At 39.3% G+C, this 14,353-nt stretch overlaps 1 long non-coding RNA gene across 1 annotated transcript in view; it reads left to right on the top strand.

Moving 5' to 3' along the window:
• The first annotated feature begins 72 nt into the window (after positions 1-72).
• LOC115276797 overlaps positions 73-14,353 on the top strand; it is a 37,781-nt gene continuing 23,500 nt past the window's right edge. The window contains exons 1-2 of the long non-coding RNA XR_003902092.1: positions 73-173; positions 1,636-1,785. This is a non-coding gene — a long non-coding RNA (uncharacterized LOC115276797). The remainder of the gene's footprint in view (positions 174-1,635; positions 1,786-14,353) is intronic.

The raw sequence follows: 14,353 nt of genomic DNA, 5'->3' as shown, positions 1-14,353 counted from the left end.
ACGCGGGAGGCGTGTGGAAGGGGGCGGGCCACATTTGCTCCCTCCCTTTGTTCGATGACGCGTTCGGTGGAAATGGGGACTAAGGTGTTCGTGCTTTCTGTAGTGAGGAACGCTGCTGGGCTCCGAGAAAGCAGAATTAGTAGTTGTGAATGGCTTTGTTTGTCCTTTGGCAGGTAGTGTGTGTTGAATTAATTGATTTATTTTTCCTTGTGTTGAATTAATGGATTAATTTTTCCTTGTGACACTATTAAGTGTGCTGTAACTTCACCTTCAGTCTGGTTAGGTAATTTACTTTTTCCACAAAACCTACAGTTTTATCTTCTTTACATATAAGCATTTTCTTAAGCATGATTTTCACACTTTTAAACGTCAGTTTAGCTAGGTGCACAATGTGGGCAAGTTGGGGTTTTTTAGAATTAATGTACTTAATTCTGTCTGATGTGCTGTATGATTTGTTTCTAAACCCCGAGTTAATTAGCCTTTTGGTACGCAGGTGTGTATACTCCTGGTACAGGCATGGCACTTAACACTTTTCATCTTTAAAAATCATGCAGCACATCTCTATCATTGAGGAAGAAAAGAAGGAATAAATACACAAATAACTCCCTTAAACTCATACCCTTTGCAGAATTAGATCCCTTACCCAGTCAGTGCTGTATGCTTATAGCACCAAATAAGTACCATCATTTAGTTCCTTTTGTGTGTTTGGTACTGTGCTCCTTAGTCTATGTTTTTCCGTGGATTGGAGCAAAACAATCAAGAGGGAGAAAGTAATGACTTAGTACTGTGTCCAGAGTACTTGTATGGTGTAAAATTTTACATTTGAAGGTGTAAAATAGGAGGACAGATATCCTAACATACATCCCTTCTTCAGGGAACCAAAGAGAAAATGATACTAAGTACATAGTAATGTGATCCATATTAGCAGGACCAAAGGGTGGCTTGGGAATCTGGCTTTAACCCTTATTTCTTCCAGACTCTGTCAATCAGCCCAAATAAACCACCCCAAATAACTCAGCCATCTAGTAAAAATCTATTTTGCTATTGAAATGTTTCTTCAAGTAAGAGACTTAGGCCTCCATTTCCAACTAGACTAATATTCCAAGATACTGTTTAGAAATTCTGAGCTATCCACCTATCCACATGTAATGAATCAGCATTCATAGAAAAAGGCTCAACTAGGGGAGTAGTGAAACAGATGGCCAAGAGGTTGGGCTCTGGAATCAGAGCTGATGTAAATATCTCCTTTGCCTTTGATCAGTTGTGAGACTTTGGGCAGCATGTAACTTCTCTCTGTTTGTTTTTTTGAGGTACGTAGCTTTTCTTACCTCAGTTTCCTTAGCTACAAAATGGCAAGCAGAATAATTTCTCACTGGGTTGTTGTGAGGTTCCCCTGAGATCAAGTGAGCTAAGAATTTAGAATAGCACGTTCAAGCAAGGATGGCTTTAATCTTAGTTTTAGTATCATGCAAGGATAACAGAAGAAATAAGATATGACTTGTAAATCGCTTAAACTGTGTACATATTTATAATTCCAATAGAGTATCAGAACCCAGAGAATATTATTGGTACATAACAAATGTCAGTTATTGCAGGAAGCCTTTTCCCCATCCTCTCTTTATTAATGTATTTCAGAAATGCCTTATGGGCTGCTTTGGAGCTGAACTGAGGATTTGTTGATTACCTCCCATTTACCAGGATTACAGCAAATTAGATTTAACTGTGACTGGCATGGGAACTATCTGATGTCAGACATGGATGAGGACTATTGCTATATAAACCACAGTGAGTTTAATTTCTTTTAAGTAATGAGATTTTATGTGGTTTCCTTAATCATTGCAGACTTATCAATATGCACTTTACAGTACGTTGCCTTTTGGTTGGAATATAAATGAGCCCACACCCAGCTGAGGTACTTCCAGTTACAATCTTCATTACAGGCTACATGAAGTTAGGTCTGTGAGCCAGTGTGATATAAATGGTTTAGAAAGCTCTAGTGGCTCCATATCTGCTCTACTGATGTACGTTGCAGGCAACACCCCTGTGAGGTAACATTAGGGTCCCATGTATATTTTCAGGTCCTTCTGGGATTCACCCGTATATCCTCCCAAGCAACAGTTGTGAAAGATCTAAAGCCCAAAATAGAGTCCCCAGCGAGAAGCAATTCCTAGCTAATTGCAGCATCAAAAACCGCACAACAAGAAGAAGAACAAGTTGGACAACAAGCCAGACCCTTCCCAGGCCCATTTCAGAAATGTCTCCCTGAGCCCGTCTGCCTGTGGGGACGCCCACTTGCAGCTCTCAGCATTTTTTAAATTTATGCTTGTACTTCACTATTCTTACTAGTATGTTGCTTTTAAATAGGTTCTTTAGTTATTTCCCGTGTGGCTTCTACCAGTCCACTTTGTCACAGGCTATAGGAGACCAAGGGCGGTGAGCGTGCTTACAATTTCTCTTCTTCTTCTAACGCCTCTGTTTTTGGCACATAGCAGATCATTAGTAATGCCAGTTGGCTGACTGAAACTTCATTCCTACCACTTGGAATCTTAGAATTGTTATCCTTGGACCAGGCTCCGTCATGCGAGGGCTTCCTTTGAAAATGGCTTTGGTCTTTATTCATGGGCCAGAGTGATAGCATTTCAGGTTCAGAATCACTTTGATTTGAAGGGGGTGAGGAAGTCATGTCTTTTTTTTAAAATATTTATTCATTTTTTGAGAGACAGAGCATGAGTGGGGGAGGAACAGAGAGACAGGGAGACAGAGAATCCGAAGCAAGCTCCAGGCTCTGAGCTGTCAGTATAGAACTAGACCCATGACTAAAACCCACGAACTGAGATCATGACCTGAGCCAGAGTTGGACGCTTAACGTAACTGAGCCAGCCAGGCGCCCCAGAGCTCAAGTTTTTTTTTGTCATCAGTGTCATTTTTTCCTACCTCCTTCTCCACACAGTGTCTTTAGCACAAAAAAGAAACAGAAAACCATAACTGTCCTTGGAGGCAGTCTCAGGTCACTTAGTTTTAAAATGTTTTGACATCTGTTTTTTTTTATTTTAATTGAAGTACAGTTGGCATACAATGTTGTATTAGTTTTAGGAGTACAACATAGTGATTCAACACTTGTATATATTACTCATTGCTGACCACAATAAGTGCAGTCACCATCTGTCGCTACACAGTTATTACAATATTATTGACCATATTCCTTCTGCTGTACCTTTCGTCTCTGTGACTTACTTGTTTTATAACTGGAAATTTATACCTCTTAATCAGACATCTGTGAAGTTTTAACATCTACCCTTTTTCTTCTTCAACATTTTCTTGACAAAATTGACCCTCTCTTTCCCATGTGACTGTAAGGAGTGGCCTCTAACCTTTCACAAATAACCTTTGTGAGGTGTTCATTGGAGTTACCCTGAACTTATAGGTCAATTTATTGTCCTTACATTTATAAGCATGGCCTATCTCTCTACTCACAACTCCACATATAGTCTTTAATTAGCCTTTATAATTTTTGTGGAAAAGATGCTTTACATATTTTTTGAAATTTTCCCCATTATATTTTAATTGTGCTGCTATTAAAAATTTTCTTCTGAAAAAGACGTTACTTTTTTAATTAAAAAATTTTTTTTGAGAGTGAGCAAGTGGGGGAAGAGTGTGTGCGGGAGGATCACAAGCAGACTGCCCAGCAAAGAGGGCAGTCTTAACACTGTGAGATCATGACCTGAGCCAAAATCGAGTTGGATGCACCTGAAAATGACTTTTTAAATTATTTGTTGTGAATATTTAGTATCACTAGTTTTGCATGTTCGTTTTGTGTCTGGTAGTTTTGCTGACTGTTCTTATTGGTTGTAAATATTTAAAAACAACAAAACAAAGAGGTACTAATCATTTCACTATCATGCACAGCTTTCAGTAGCTGCCTGTTTCCCATAGTGTCCAGGGTCCTTAGCATGACTAAAGGCTCTCCACAGTCTGGCTCCAGCTGATATTTCAAGGCCTTATTCCTACTGCCCTTTCCACTAGTTGCTTGCAAATCCATGAGTGTTTACTGCTTTGTGACCATTCACATAGTACAATGGCTTGGGCTGCCCAAACTGCTCCAGTTCTGTGCATGTGAGAGGAGATAGCAGCCACATGTTGCCTTCTCCAGAAAGCCTCTGAATTCCCCAGTTAGAATCAATGTGACATTCAGTTGTGCACCCTTGACCTCCACTCCTCTGCTATTACTATAAAAATCAAACTCTTTATATTTACATTTTACGATTTTAGGGTAAATAATGATCATATAATACTGAAATTTGAAACTATTTGCACACTTATGCGTACTGAGTAATGTATAAATTGTTGAATCACTATACTCTACAGCTGAAACTAATGTAACACTATATGTTAACTACAGAGAAATTAAAATGAAAAACTTAACAATAAAGAAATTAGAAACCATTAGAGATAGTGGCAACAACACAATATACTGTTTAAAGGCATCGTTAGCTTAGAAGTCAGGCTAGCCTAGGTTTGAATCCTGGTTTAGCTACTTTGTATCCTTGGGCAAGTTACTTAACATCTTCCAGCCTCAATTTCCTCCTCTTGAAAATGGGATTGCTTTGGGGATTAAATGAGATAATACTGGGGCGCCTGGGTGGCTCCGTTGGTTAAGTGTCTGACTTCAGCTCAGGTCATGATCTCACTGTGAGTTCCAGCCCTGCGTTGGGCTCTGTGCTGATGGCTCAGAGCTTGCTTCGGATTCTCTGTCTCCCTCTCTGCCCCTTCCCCATTTGTGTTCTGTCTCTCCCTCCCTCTCCCTCTCTCTCTCTCTTTCTCCTCTCTCTCTCAAAAATAAACATAACATTTTTAAAAAAATGAGATAATACACATAAAATGTTTACCCTGAAACCTGCCCCATGGTAATTGCTCATTAGAGTTAGCACTGTTATAACATGGTAAATGCTCAGTTGGTGTTTCTCAAATAAATCTAATCCCAATCCCTAGTTTACAGATGAAGAGATTGAGAAGGTAAGAACAAGAAACTCTCTCAAGGTCATACCTTTAGTTTGGGGCAGATCTGTAACTAACAATGTAAAATGAATATAACCTATGTCCTCACTAGATTGAAAGCTTCCTGAGGGCAGGGACCTTTTATTATTCACCTTTGTCTTCCCCTTATTTCTAGGTATAGTGCCTTGATTATATTAGACTCTCAGTAAATGTTGAGTGCAATTTAAGAAAGTTCCCATCAGAATCAAGAATAAATTAAGAAAATTCTTTTAATCTGTACATAGATTTGACCTTGAAGAATTTTGTTAAACTCCATATATGGCACATGATCAATGCATCCTGGTAAGGAAAAGCTTAATTTGAACATTATTGGATTTGTAGGTGACAAAAATAACAGACCACTTAAGTGTCAAGATTTCTAGATAGAGTAAACATTTCATGAATTTCCAAAGGAAGAGGATGAGTAATTCAGACACATTATTTTTAACCTACAGTTTACCCATGGCATTAATTATGAGTTTAAATGTGATTATGAAAGATAAAAAAGTATTGTCTTTGTAGAAGCAATGGAATTTGATGAGTTGTTAATCATGAAGGTTAATTAGTTCCCTTTGTGAGAGCAAGGAACTGAGTCACAAGTAGTAAGTCTGTTTTCAAAACTGTAGGAAGGGATGGATTATCGTGTCATTATTTTTCATGTGAAAATACATAGAGAGATATTAATCTTCTTAGTAGATTGCCTGGAAAATTAAAGAAGGTCTTTTTTGTCAAAATTAAGATTTTGCAATTTTTCTTATAAATTATAAAGCTGTAGACATGTGTAATTTAGTATAGAACAGTAAGCTAGATGGATAGATGAGAGGTAAATTATTACTATTAATCATAGTGTTAGTTCTTTCAAAATTCATTTTCCTCTTCAGAAGTGACTCCTTATTTGCTTGCCCATATTCCACGTGCAGGGATAGAAAAGAGAAATAGTGCTGGAACACTGATGATCACTTCTCAAGACTATCACTTGCGTTTACCAAATAGTGCTTCAGGAAAGAGTGAAAATACTGCGTGGGAAGTGACATAAAGATCTCATCCAAAAGCACTTTTTCCACTATTGAACTATACATTATAAGTCAGGAGACGTGCACTTTTTTTTTTCTGAACACGGGGAAAAAAGAAAAACAAATGGCCCCTTTGATGAATAGCAGATACCTAATACCCTTCTGGTGTTGTTGCACCAGGACCCAATTATCTCCCACATTTCTTAACAGTGTTTGCAAACTGCTTGTGTATTCAAGTTGAATTAAAGGAATGGCATATCAAATTGAAGAAAAAAAAGAAAGTAAAGTTGAAGTCGCCATCCTTTGCATGCCTAAATATTGTCATTGTGGAAAAATAACACCGTAAAAAGTACAGTTTAAATTCCTGCTCGCTCTAGGGCAGGCAGCCTGTGTACTGTCCAGCTCCATGTGCCAAGTGCTTGTTAAAATTAATTATCATTCAGCAGCTTTCTCTCTCTAAGTAGTAGAACTCCCAGAAAATATGCTTGGAGTAGAGAAATGCAAATTGGGTTATGAAGTAATTTCAATACTCTAGGGACAGATTTTTATTTTATTTTTTTCATTTCATATTACTTCCTGATGGAAAAGGTTCATTATTATTTATACAGCAGAACAAGCCCCAGAGCCAATCCATTTCCAAGCTTCTTGTCTGCATTCCAAACACCACTAAATTCCCAAATGAGTAGGCTAATTCTTTCCTTAGAGAGCCATAAAACTTGCTTGGGGGTGTTACTAACTTAGGTGATAGCGCTTTATTCAAAATAAGTCTTCTTCTCCAGGAGTTTGTTCAAAGACCTCATTTCTATGTGGCTGTAACTGTGGAGGAAGAGGAGGAGGCTTGTCTATTGATGATCACTTCTGAGTTGTTTCGTTGAACACCTTGGGCCTACACCAACCCGGGAGGGGGGCGTTTGGCTACTGAAATAGTTCAGAGTGCATGCTCAGAAGACATTTATTCTACTGATTTTACATGTTTACTGAAAATGTTATTTTTCAAATGAATTTGGTCTACTAGATGACTGACTAGTAAATTTAACATACCCTATTTTGCAATTAATCAAAATATTGTTAATTAATTTAAACACAAACCCTATAAAGCTTTGTTTAGAACCAAACAGGAACAACAACAAGATAATATTTTAAGTTTTTTTAATGTTTATTTATTTTTACAAAGAGACAGACAAAGTGTGAGCTGGGAAGGGGCAGAGAGAGGGAGACACAGAATCCAAAGCAGGCTCCAGGCTCTGAGCTGTCAGCACAGAGCCCAATGCAGGGCTCAAACTTACGAACTGTGAGATCCTGACCTGAGCTGAAGTCAGGCACTTAACCAACTGAGCCATCCAGGCACCTCTACAGCAAAACATTGGTTACTTCCATTTCCCACACCACCTCTGTACCCTGACTCCAGGCTAAGGTAAGCGGTATTCTTCTGACATGCCTAGTTTAACTCCTGTGAGATGAATCTGTCTTATCTGCAGGGTCCTGGGGCTAGCAGTAGAATGAGTGGGTTGAAGAAGGGAGATTTTTCCATCCCAACATAAGAACTTCCTGACAGAGTTGCATCAAGATGACTTTGGTAGAGAGTTCCTCTCCTGGGAAGCATTCAGGCTTGAGCTAAGCCTTGTGAAAGAGGCCATTCAGGTAATAGATGGACAGTATGATCCTGGGAGTCTTGACAAATGACTCCTTCAAGATTGTGTTCCCTCTTTTAATTGCTGCAGCTGGAAGAGCATTTACAAAATAAAACCACTCTGTAGGACAGGAATGGAAACTTAAGATTCCTCTCTTGATTCTGGCCAGCTCATTCAGAGAAAATGTCTGTGAAGGCTGTCAAGGAGAAAAGCTTCCCTGAGATGATGGAAACTTTTAAATTGGAAAAGAATAAAATGAAGAAGTGAGATTTTTTATTTTCTGAGTTGCCATCCAACTCTCATTTCCATGTACTAATTTCATTTTGAGGAAGGACTAAGATGACCAGGAAAAGCTAATTTTGCAGTGTTCCTCACTTTTTTGAGAATTGAGTAGACATGGTGGGGCATGTCCTTCCTATCTCCTTGTTCCTCTCTCACCCACTTCAGAAAAATCAACATAGTCAGAACCGTTCTGGAAAAAAAAAAAGAACTTTTTGTACTGAAGAACTTGTGTGAGAAAGATTTAATTTATATGATACCTAAGGCCCATTTCTTCTTTCTTTCCCTCTTTCTCTCTATTTCTCTGTCTCACTCTCTATCTCCTCCCAAGGCCTATTTTAAGTTTTACTTCCTCTGAAGCCTCTCTGGACCAGTTCAGCCAATGGGACTTTTCCCTCTTCTGTTCTAGAACATTTTCCCCCCTTTGGCATTTATTTAGCACTGTTCTGCACTGTTGATAGTTCTATGTGTCTTGTCTCACCTCAGATCATATTCATGGTAAGCCCTGAGGGAGAGCAGTAAAGTCAAGGATGAGACCTTTACTCGAATATAATTTATACACCATGAGTTCTCTTTCTCCCCAACTTCCCTAAATGTGTACAGCACACCATGTCTAGCACATAGACGCTTATAAATATTCACTGTAGCTGGTTTGAAACTGTTACTATAGTGCCAAACACCAGGCTTTCTACATCGCAGGTAATCCATCAATAAACCAAGGTTAGTTTTATGAATTGACAACACATTCACATGTTAAAAAATCCAAATGATGTTAGGGGCACATGGATGGCTTTGTCGGTTAGGTGTCTAACTTCGGTTCAGGTGATGATCTCACTGCTCTTGAGTTCCAGCCCTGATCAGGCTCTGGGCCAAAAGCTCAGAGCCTGGAGCCCACTTCGGATTCTGTGTCACCCTCTCTGTCTGTGCCTCTCCTCTCTCATCCTCTGTCTCTGTCTGTCTCTCTCCTTCTCTCTTAAATAAGCATTTAAAAATTCATTAAAAATATCCAAATGATGTTAAAATTAATACACTGGCAAGGCTTACTTCACCCTAGTCTTCATCCACTCTATCCCTCCTGCCCTTTGTAGGAAACAACTTTATTCTATTAATTTTTTGTGTTCATCTGGTATCTGGTTATGAAAATGCAGGAGAATATAAATATGTATCCATATCACCTTCCTTTCTTAGACAAAAATTCTCATACTCTGTGGCTGGTCTTATACATTTTTTACTTCTATGTCAGTGCACAGAGGTCTTCCTCATGTAAGGGCTGCAGAATATTCTATCCTGTGGCCAAACTATAGTTATATAACCAGTCACCTTTAGATGGACATGTGAATTACTTCCAGGTTCATGCTATTACAAACAATTTTGTACAAAGTGAATAATGTACATGATTTTCTAAGTGCACAGGTATATCCTTAAGATAAATCCCCAGAAGTAGGGTTGCTAGAATAAATGCAATTATAATTTTTAAATAGATTCCCAAATTTCCCTCTGTAGGTGTTGTATTGTTTTACTCTCCCTGGTAGTGAATGAAGAATCCATATTTCCCACAAATTTGCCTGTCAGATGTTTAACCTAGCTTGGATATTTTGAGGATGTGATAGGTGAAATATTGTAACTTAGCATGACACTATATTGTTGCATTGCTTTTATTTGCATTGCCTTTTATTGTGATTACAACTGAAACTTTTCATATGTTTCAGGATCATTTGCATTTCCTTTTTTACCTTGATTTGTATTTTGCCCAGTATTTTCTACTGGATTATTGGTCTGTGGGTTTTGTAAAAAATTTCTAGCAATTTATTACATACTATGGAGATTAGCCCTTTGCAGAATGAGTTGCAATTAATTTCCTAGTATCTTATTTGTCTTTTGATTTTGCCACATATTTTTATGTAGTTGTATTGGTTGATCTTTTTTTTTGTTTTATGACACCTTAATTGTGAGTCATAGTTGGAAAGGCCTTTGCTACTCTAAGTTTATAAAAAAGTTCTCCGTATTTCTTAATGTTCTTTCTTGTTTCATTTTAAATGTTGAACCCATTTGGAGTTTGTCGGGGCGCCAAATATTCTGTCTGCCTCAGGCAAGGATTATCACTGCCATTTCCTGGTCAAAATAACTTTGGCGTCTGTCATGCTGGGCCAGACTGGAGTGGCCAAGGTGCACAAAAGATCAAAACCGTATTTTGGATTATTCAGTGCTAACTCCCCCCTTCCCAGCATTGCTGAGGCAAATCTGGGCGTTTCTTTTGATATTCATTTGACTCTGTTTGCCTGGTAACTGACCTTGGTCAGCTGCTTTGTTTTCCTGCCTTAAAACCTTTATAAAAGACAATTTAATGAATAAAGCTCTCTCTCTTTTTTGCCTGATCGAAAACCGTGAGTGCTGTCTTTACTCTCTGCGTTTCCCTCTCCTGCCCCGTTTTTCTCTCCCTCCCTCAGGAGAAGGACCCACGACAGAGGCGCGCTCAAAGCTGGGGAAGAGCGCCTGGCCAGCTAGCGCTCCGTGGCACCCGCAAGTGCTGTCCCAGCTTGGGGTGGAAGCGGACAGGGCAGACGAGCCGGACCCTCCGGGCTACAACAGGAGTTGGTCCTGGTGTGCATGTGAACTGGGGATCCAGTTGCCATCTTTTCTAGAATGTTATCCAGTAGTAATCCATTGAAGGAGAGCAGGAATTGCCACCTCAAAATATGCCACGTTGGTATGAGGATTATCTTTAGTTGAAGTCAATCAAGACCCAGCCTATCTAAGAAAACCTTTTACTTCTCCCCTACCTACCTAAAAGAATAGACCCCACAGATAGAGGGTCTGGCCTTGAAAGAGAGCTATTACCAGAGATAGCTTTTTATCTGAATGATCTTTCCATATGGCCGGGCAAACATCATTTGCCAAATATCTGTTCTTCTTATTGTTCTGTGAATTGCCCTTTTCCCTTTTGAAGTCCCAGGCCCCAACCTGACTTGCCAGCTTAGGATGGCGTAGAAGCCTTAACTGCCCAACTTGCCCTTGAGTCTTCATGTCTTTGTGGCTCCTGTACATATGAAATTAAATGTTTTCCTTCTGTTAATCTGTCCTATGTCAGTTTAATTATTAGATCAGCCAAAGAACCTAGAAGGAAGAAAGGAATTGTTTCCCATAGCTATCCTGTAAATATGGATTAATTGTAATTGGGATTTGTGTTAATAGCTAAACAAGTAGATGGATTTGGCTAATTCAGAGAAACAACTGATCAAATCAATAACAACAGTAAAATGCATAAAAGCAACGAAAACCAAATTAACAGATTCTTTGAGTTTATCCTTAATCTTTATTTGAGCTTCATGAAATGGTGTCAAAAGAGTTGTGTTAAACCTTGGTCATGATATGATACACCTGGCACTGTGCTAGATGCTTCCCCTATGTTCCTGCCAATGTGGTCAGTCTGCGTCAGGTGACTTTTATTAACCTCATTATACCCGTGAGACATCAAGCCTCAGGGAAGTAAAGCAGTTTGCTCAAGGCCCATTTCTTTTTTTTTTTTTTTTAATTAAAAAAATTTTTTTAAGTAGTTTATTGTTAAATTAGTTTCCATACAACACCCAGTGCTCTTCCCCACAAGTGCCCTCCTCCATCACCACCACCTCTTTTCCCCCCTCCCCCTCCCACCCTCAGTTCGTTTTGAGTATTCAATAGTCATTTCTAAAGCGTGTTAGAGCAGAGTTTTTTGATTCAGGTAAAAGATTATAAAGTCAGAGATCTTTATATTTAGCAAAGACAGTGAACTACATTGTATGAGGTATATGTAAGGGAAATAAAGACACTTGAGAGAAAAATGATGGATTTGTTAAAACCACAGTCAGTCCTGCTTTTGCTTACCAATGCTGTTGTATTCTTGTAGTTAGTTGCAAAACCAACAATGCCCATTTACAGAGTGCACTTTAGTCTCTTATAAAAATTACTTACCTTATGCAGAAAAGCAAAGGGCAAAAGCATTTAACCTTGTCACACATCTTTTTGGCTTTCTGCTGATTTTTAGGTTGGATTATTTGATCATTAAGCCTTCATTAAAAACCAAAGATATTTTCTATACAGAAGTGAAACAATTTTTCCATCACCAGGAGTGGGTAATCCAAGTCACCCATTGACTTGAGGATGAATATGAAAAAAATAAAATGTTTCTGATCAGATAACTTGCTAGTTTCTTGCCATAAAAAGGATCCAAAATCTTTGTCTCTAAGTGTCAGTGTTTCACTGGATTTTTTCTTTGATGGTTGAATTGTTCATGTATGTCCATAGTGTATAAAGCAATGCTTTAACATAAACCTAAAATAAAAATGCATATTTTCAGAATAATCTGTTAATCACTGGGGTTTCTGGGGTCCACCCGTTGGGCTCTGGTAGTCCAGGTGTTGGGGCACGTGTGGCAGTGAACACACAGGCAGGAGGACCCCAGGACTAGGTCTTGAGTCTATGATAAGCTGTCCATGGCGGTGTTGCCCAGGAGGTGAAGCCATAATTGGAGAGACTGAGGTCTTATCCAGGCTGAATGGGAGGGCCATCCAGTGAGCGATCTGACCAAGTAGCCAAGGGAACAAAAATAGAACGTTGAGTGTGAGGTACAGACACTGCTCATCAAGAAGCAAGCAAATTGTTTCAAATGTCTCGGTCTGAGGATAGTTCACTCTAGTAGTATCTAGTCTGTAGGTATGGGGACAGTCACTTCTTTTCGAAGTTGCCTTTTGTGATTGTGTGCCTTTAACATTTACAGTAGAGAATTTAAAGTAGAGAAATAATACATGATGGAGATGCACACCAACTTTGGGAGGTAGAAGATATAGAGAGTGGGAGAAGAGCTGAGTCTGGGTAGGTGGTTGTATTTTTCTCTAGTTTAAATATGTTATCTCTCAATTTTTATTTGTAATTGTGGTAAAATAACAAAATCTTCCACTGTTAAGTGTATAGTTCAGTATCATCAGGTATATTCCTACTGCTGTGCAACCAATCTCCAGAATCTTTTCATCTTGTGCAGCTGAAACTCTGTACACATCAGGGGTGCCTAGGTGGCTCAGTCGGTTAAGCGACCGACTTCAGCTCAGGTCATGATCTCACAATTCGTGGGTTCAAGCCCCACGTCGGGCTCTGTGCTGACAGCTAGCTCAGAGCCTGGAGCCTGCTTCAGATTCTGTATCTTCCTCTCTCTCTGACCCTCCCCTGCTCATGCTGTCTCTCTCTGTCTCTCAAAAATAAGTAAAAAGCATAAAAAAAATAAAAAAAGAAACTCTGTACACATTAAACCACACATTAAGCTCCCCACTTGCCATTCTTTCCAGCCCTAGCAACCAGCATTGTACCTTCTGTTTCTATTAATTACTCTAGATACCACATGTAAGTGGAATCATACCATATTTGCCTTTTTATGACTCACTCATTTCACTTAGCACTCACTCTCTTCTCAGGGTTTGTGTATGTTGTAACCTGTAGAATTTGTTTCCTTTTGAAAACTGATGCGTACTCCTCTGTATGTATAAACCATACATTGTTTATCCATTCACCCACTGATGGACACTGTGGGCTGTTGTGAACAATGCTGCTATGAACATGGCTTATAGATTTCTATGAGACCTTGCTTTCAATTCTCCTGGGTATATCCCCAGAAAATTGCTGGATCATATGGTAATTCAATTCTCAATTTTTTTTTTTTTTAGAACTGTCATACGGTTTTCTGCTGTGACTGCATCATTGGATATTCCCACCAATAGTGTTCAAGGGTTCCAGTTTTTCTGCATTTTTGTCCATGCTTATTATTTTGTTTTTTTTTTGTTTTAAATTTTATGTTTAGTTTTGAGAGAGAGAGAGAGAGAGCGAGAGCGAGTGCGCATAAGTAGGGGAGGAGCAGAAAGAGAAGGAGACATAGAATCTTAAGCAGGTTCCAGGCTCTGCGTGGTCAGCACAGAGCCCAGTGTGGGGCTTGAACTCATGAACCATGAGATCAAGACCTGAGCTGAAATCAGACACCCAAATGACTGAGCCACCCAGGTGCCTCTGTTTTATTTTGTTTTGTTTTGTTTCCGATAGTGGCTATCCTGAGGGATGTTAAGTGCTATCTCATTGTTTGCATTTGTATTTCCCTGCTGCTTCTGTATCTTTTTGAAAAGATTTTATGTTGTGAACTAGGCTAAGGGAGATGAGTGGGACTCAGGCAGTGTTGAGGAGGGGATGAGAAAGCCTGGATCCAATCAAGCAGGGAGAGAGGAGAAATAACAGGCTTAACCCTTCCAGGTACCCAGCACATGCAGAGGTTTCTATAAGTGATAAGGACCAGAGTGAGCTGAGTGAACAGAGAAACAGGGCAGAGCCTGGAGGTGTTGCTTGAGATAAGTAAGAATGATGCAGATGCAGGAAAGGCGAAGG

This window comes from Suricata suricatta, chromosome 13, assembly GCF_006229205.1.
Source record: "Suricata suricatta isolate VVHF042 chromosome 13, meerkat_22Aug2017_6uvM2_HiC, whole genome shotgun sequence".
Taxonomy (NCBI): Eukaryota; Metazoa; Chordata; class Mammalia; order Carnivora; family Herpestidae; genus Suricata; species Suricata suricatta.
The sequence above is the reverse complement of the archived record's forward strand: the minus strand, read 5'-3'. Positions and strand labels throughout refer to the sequence as shown.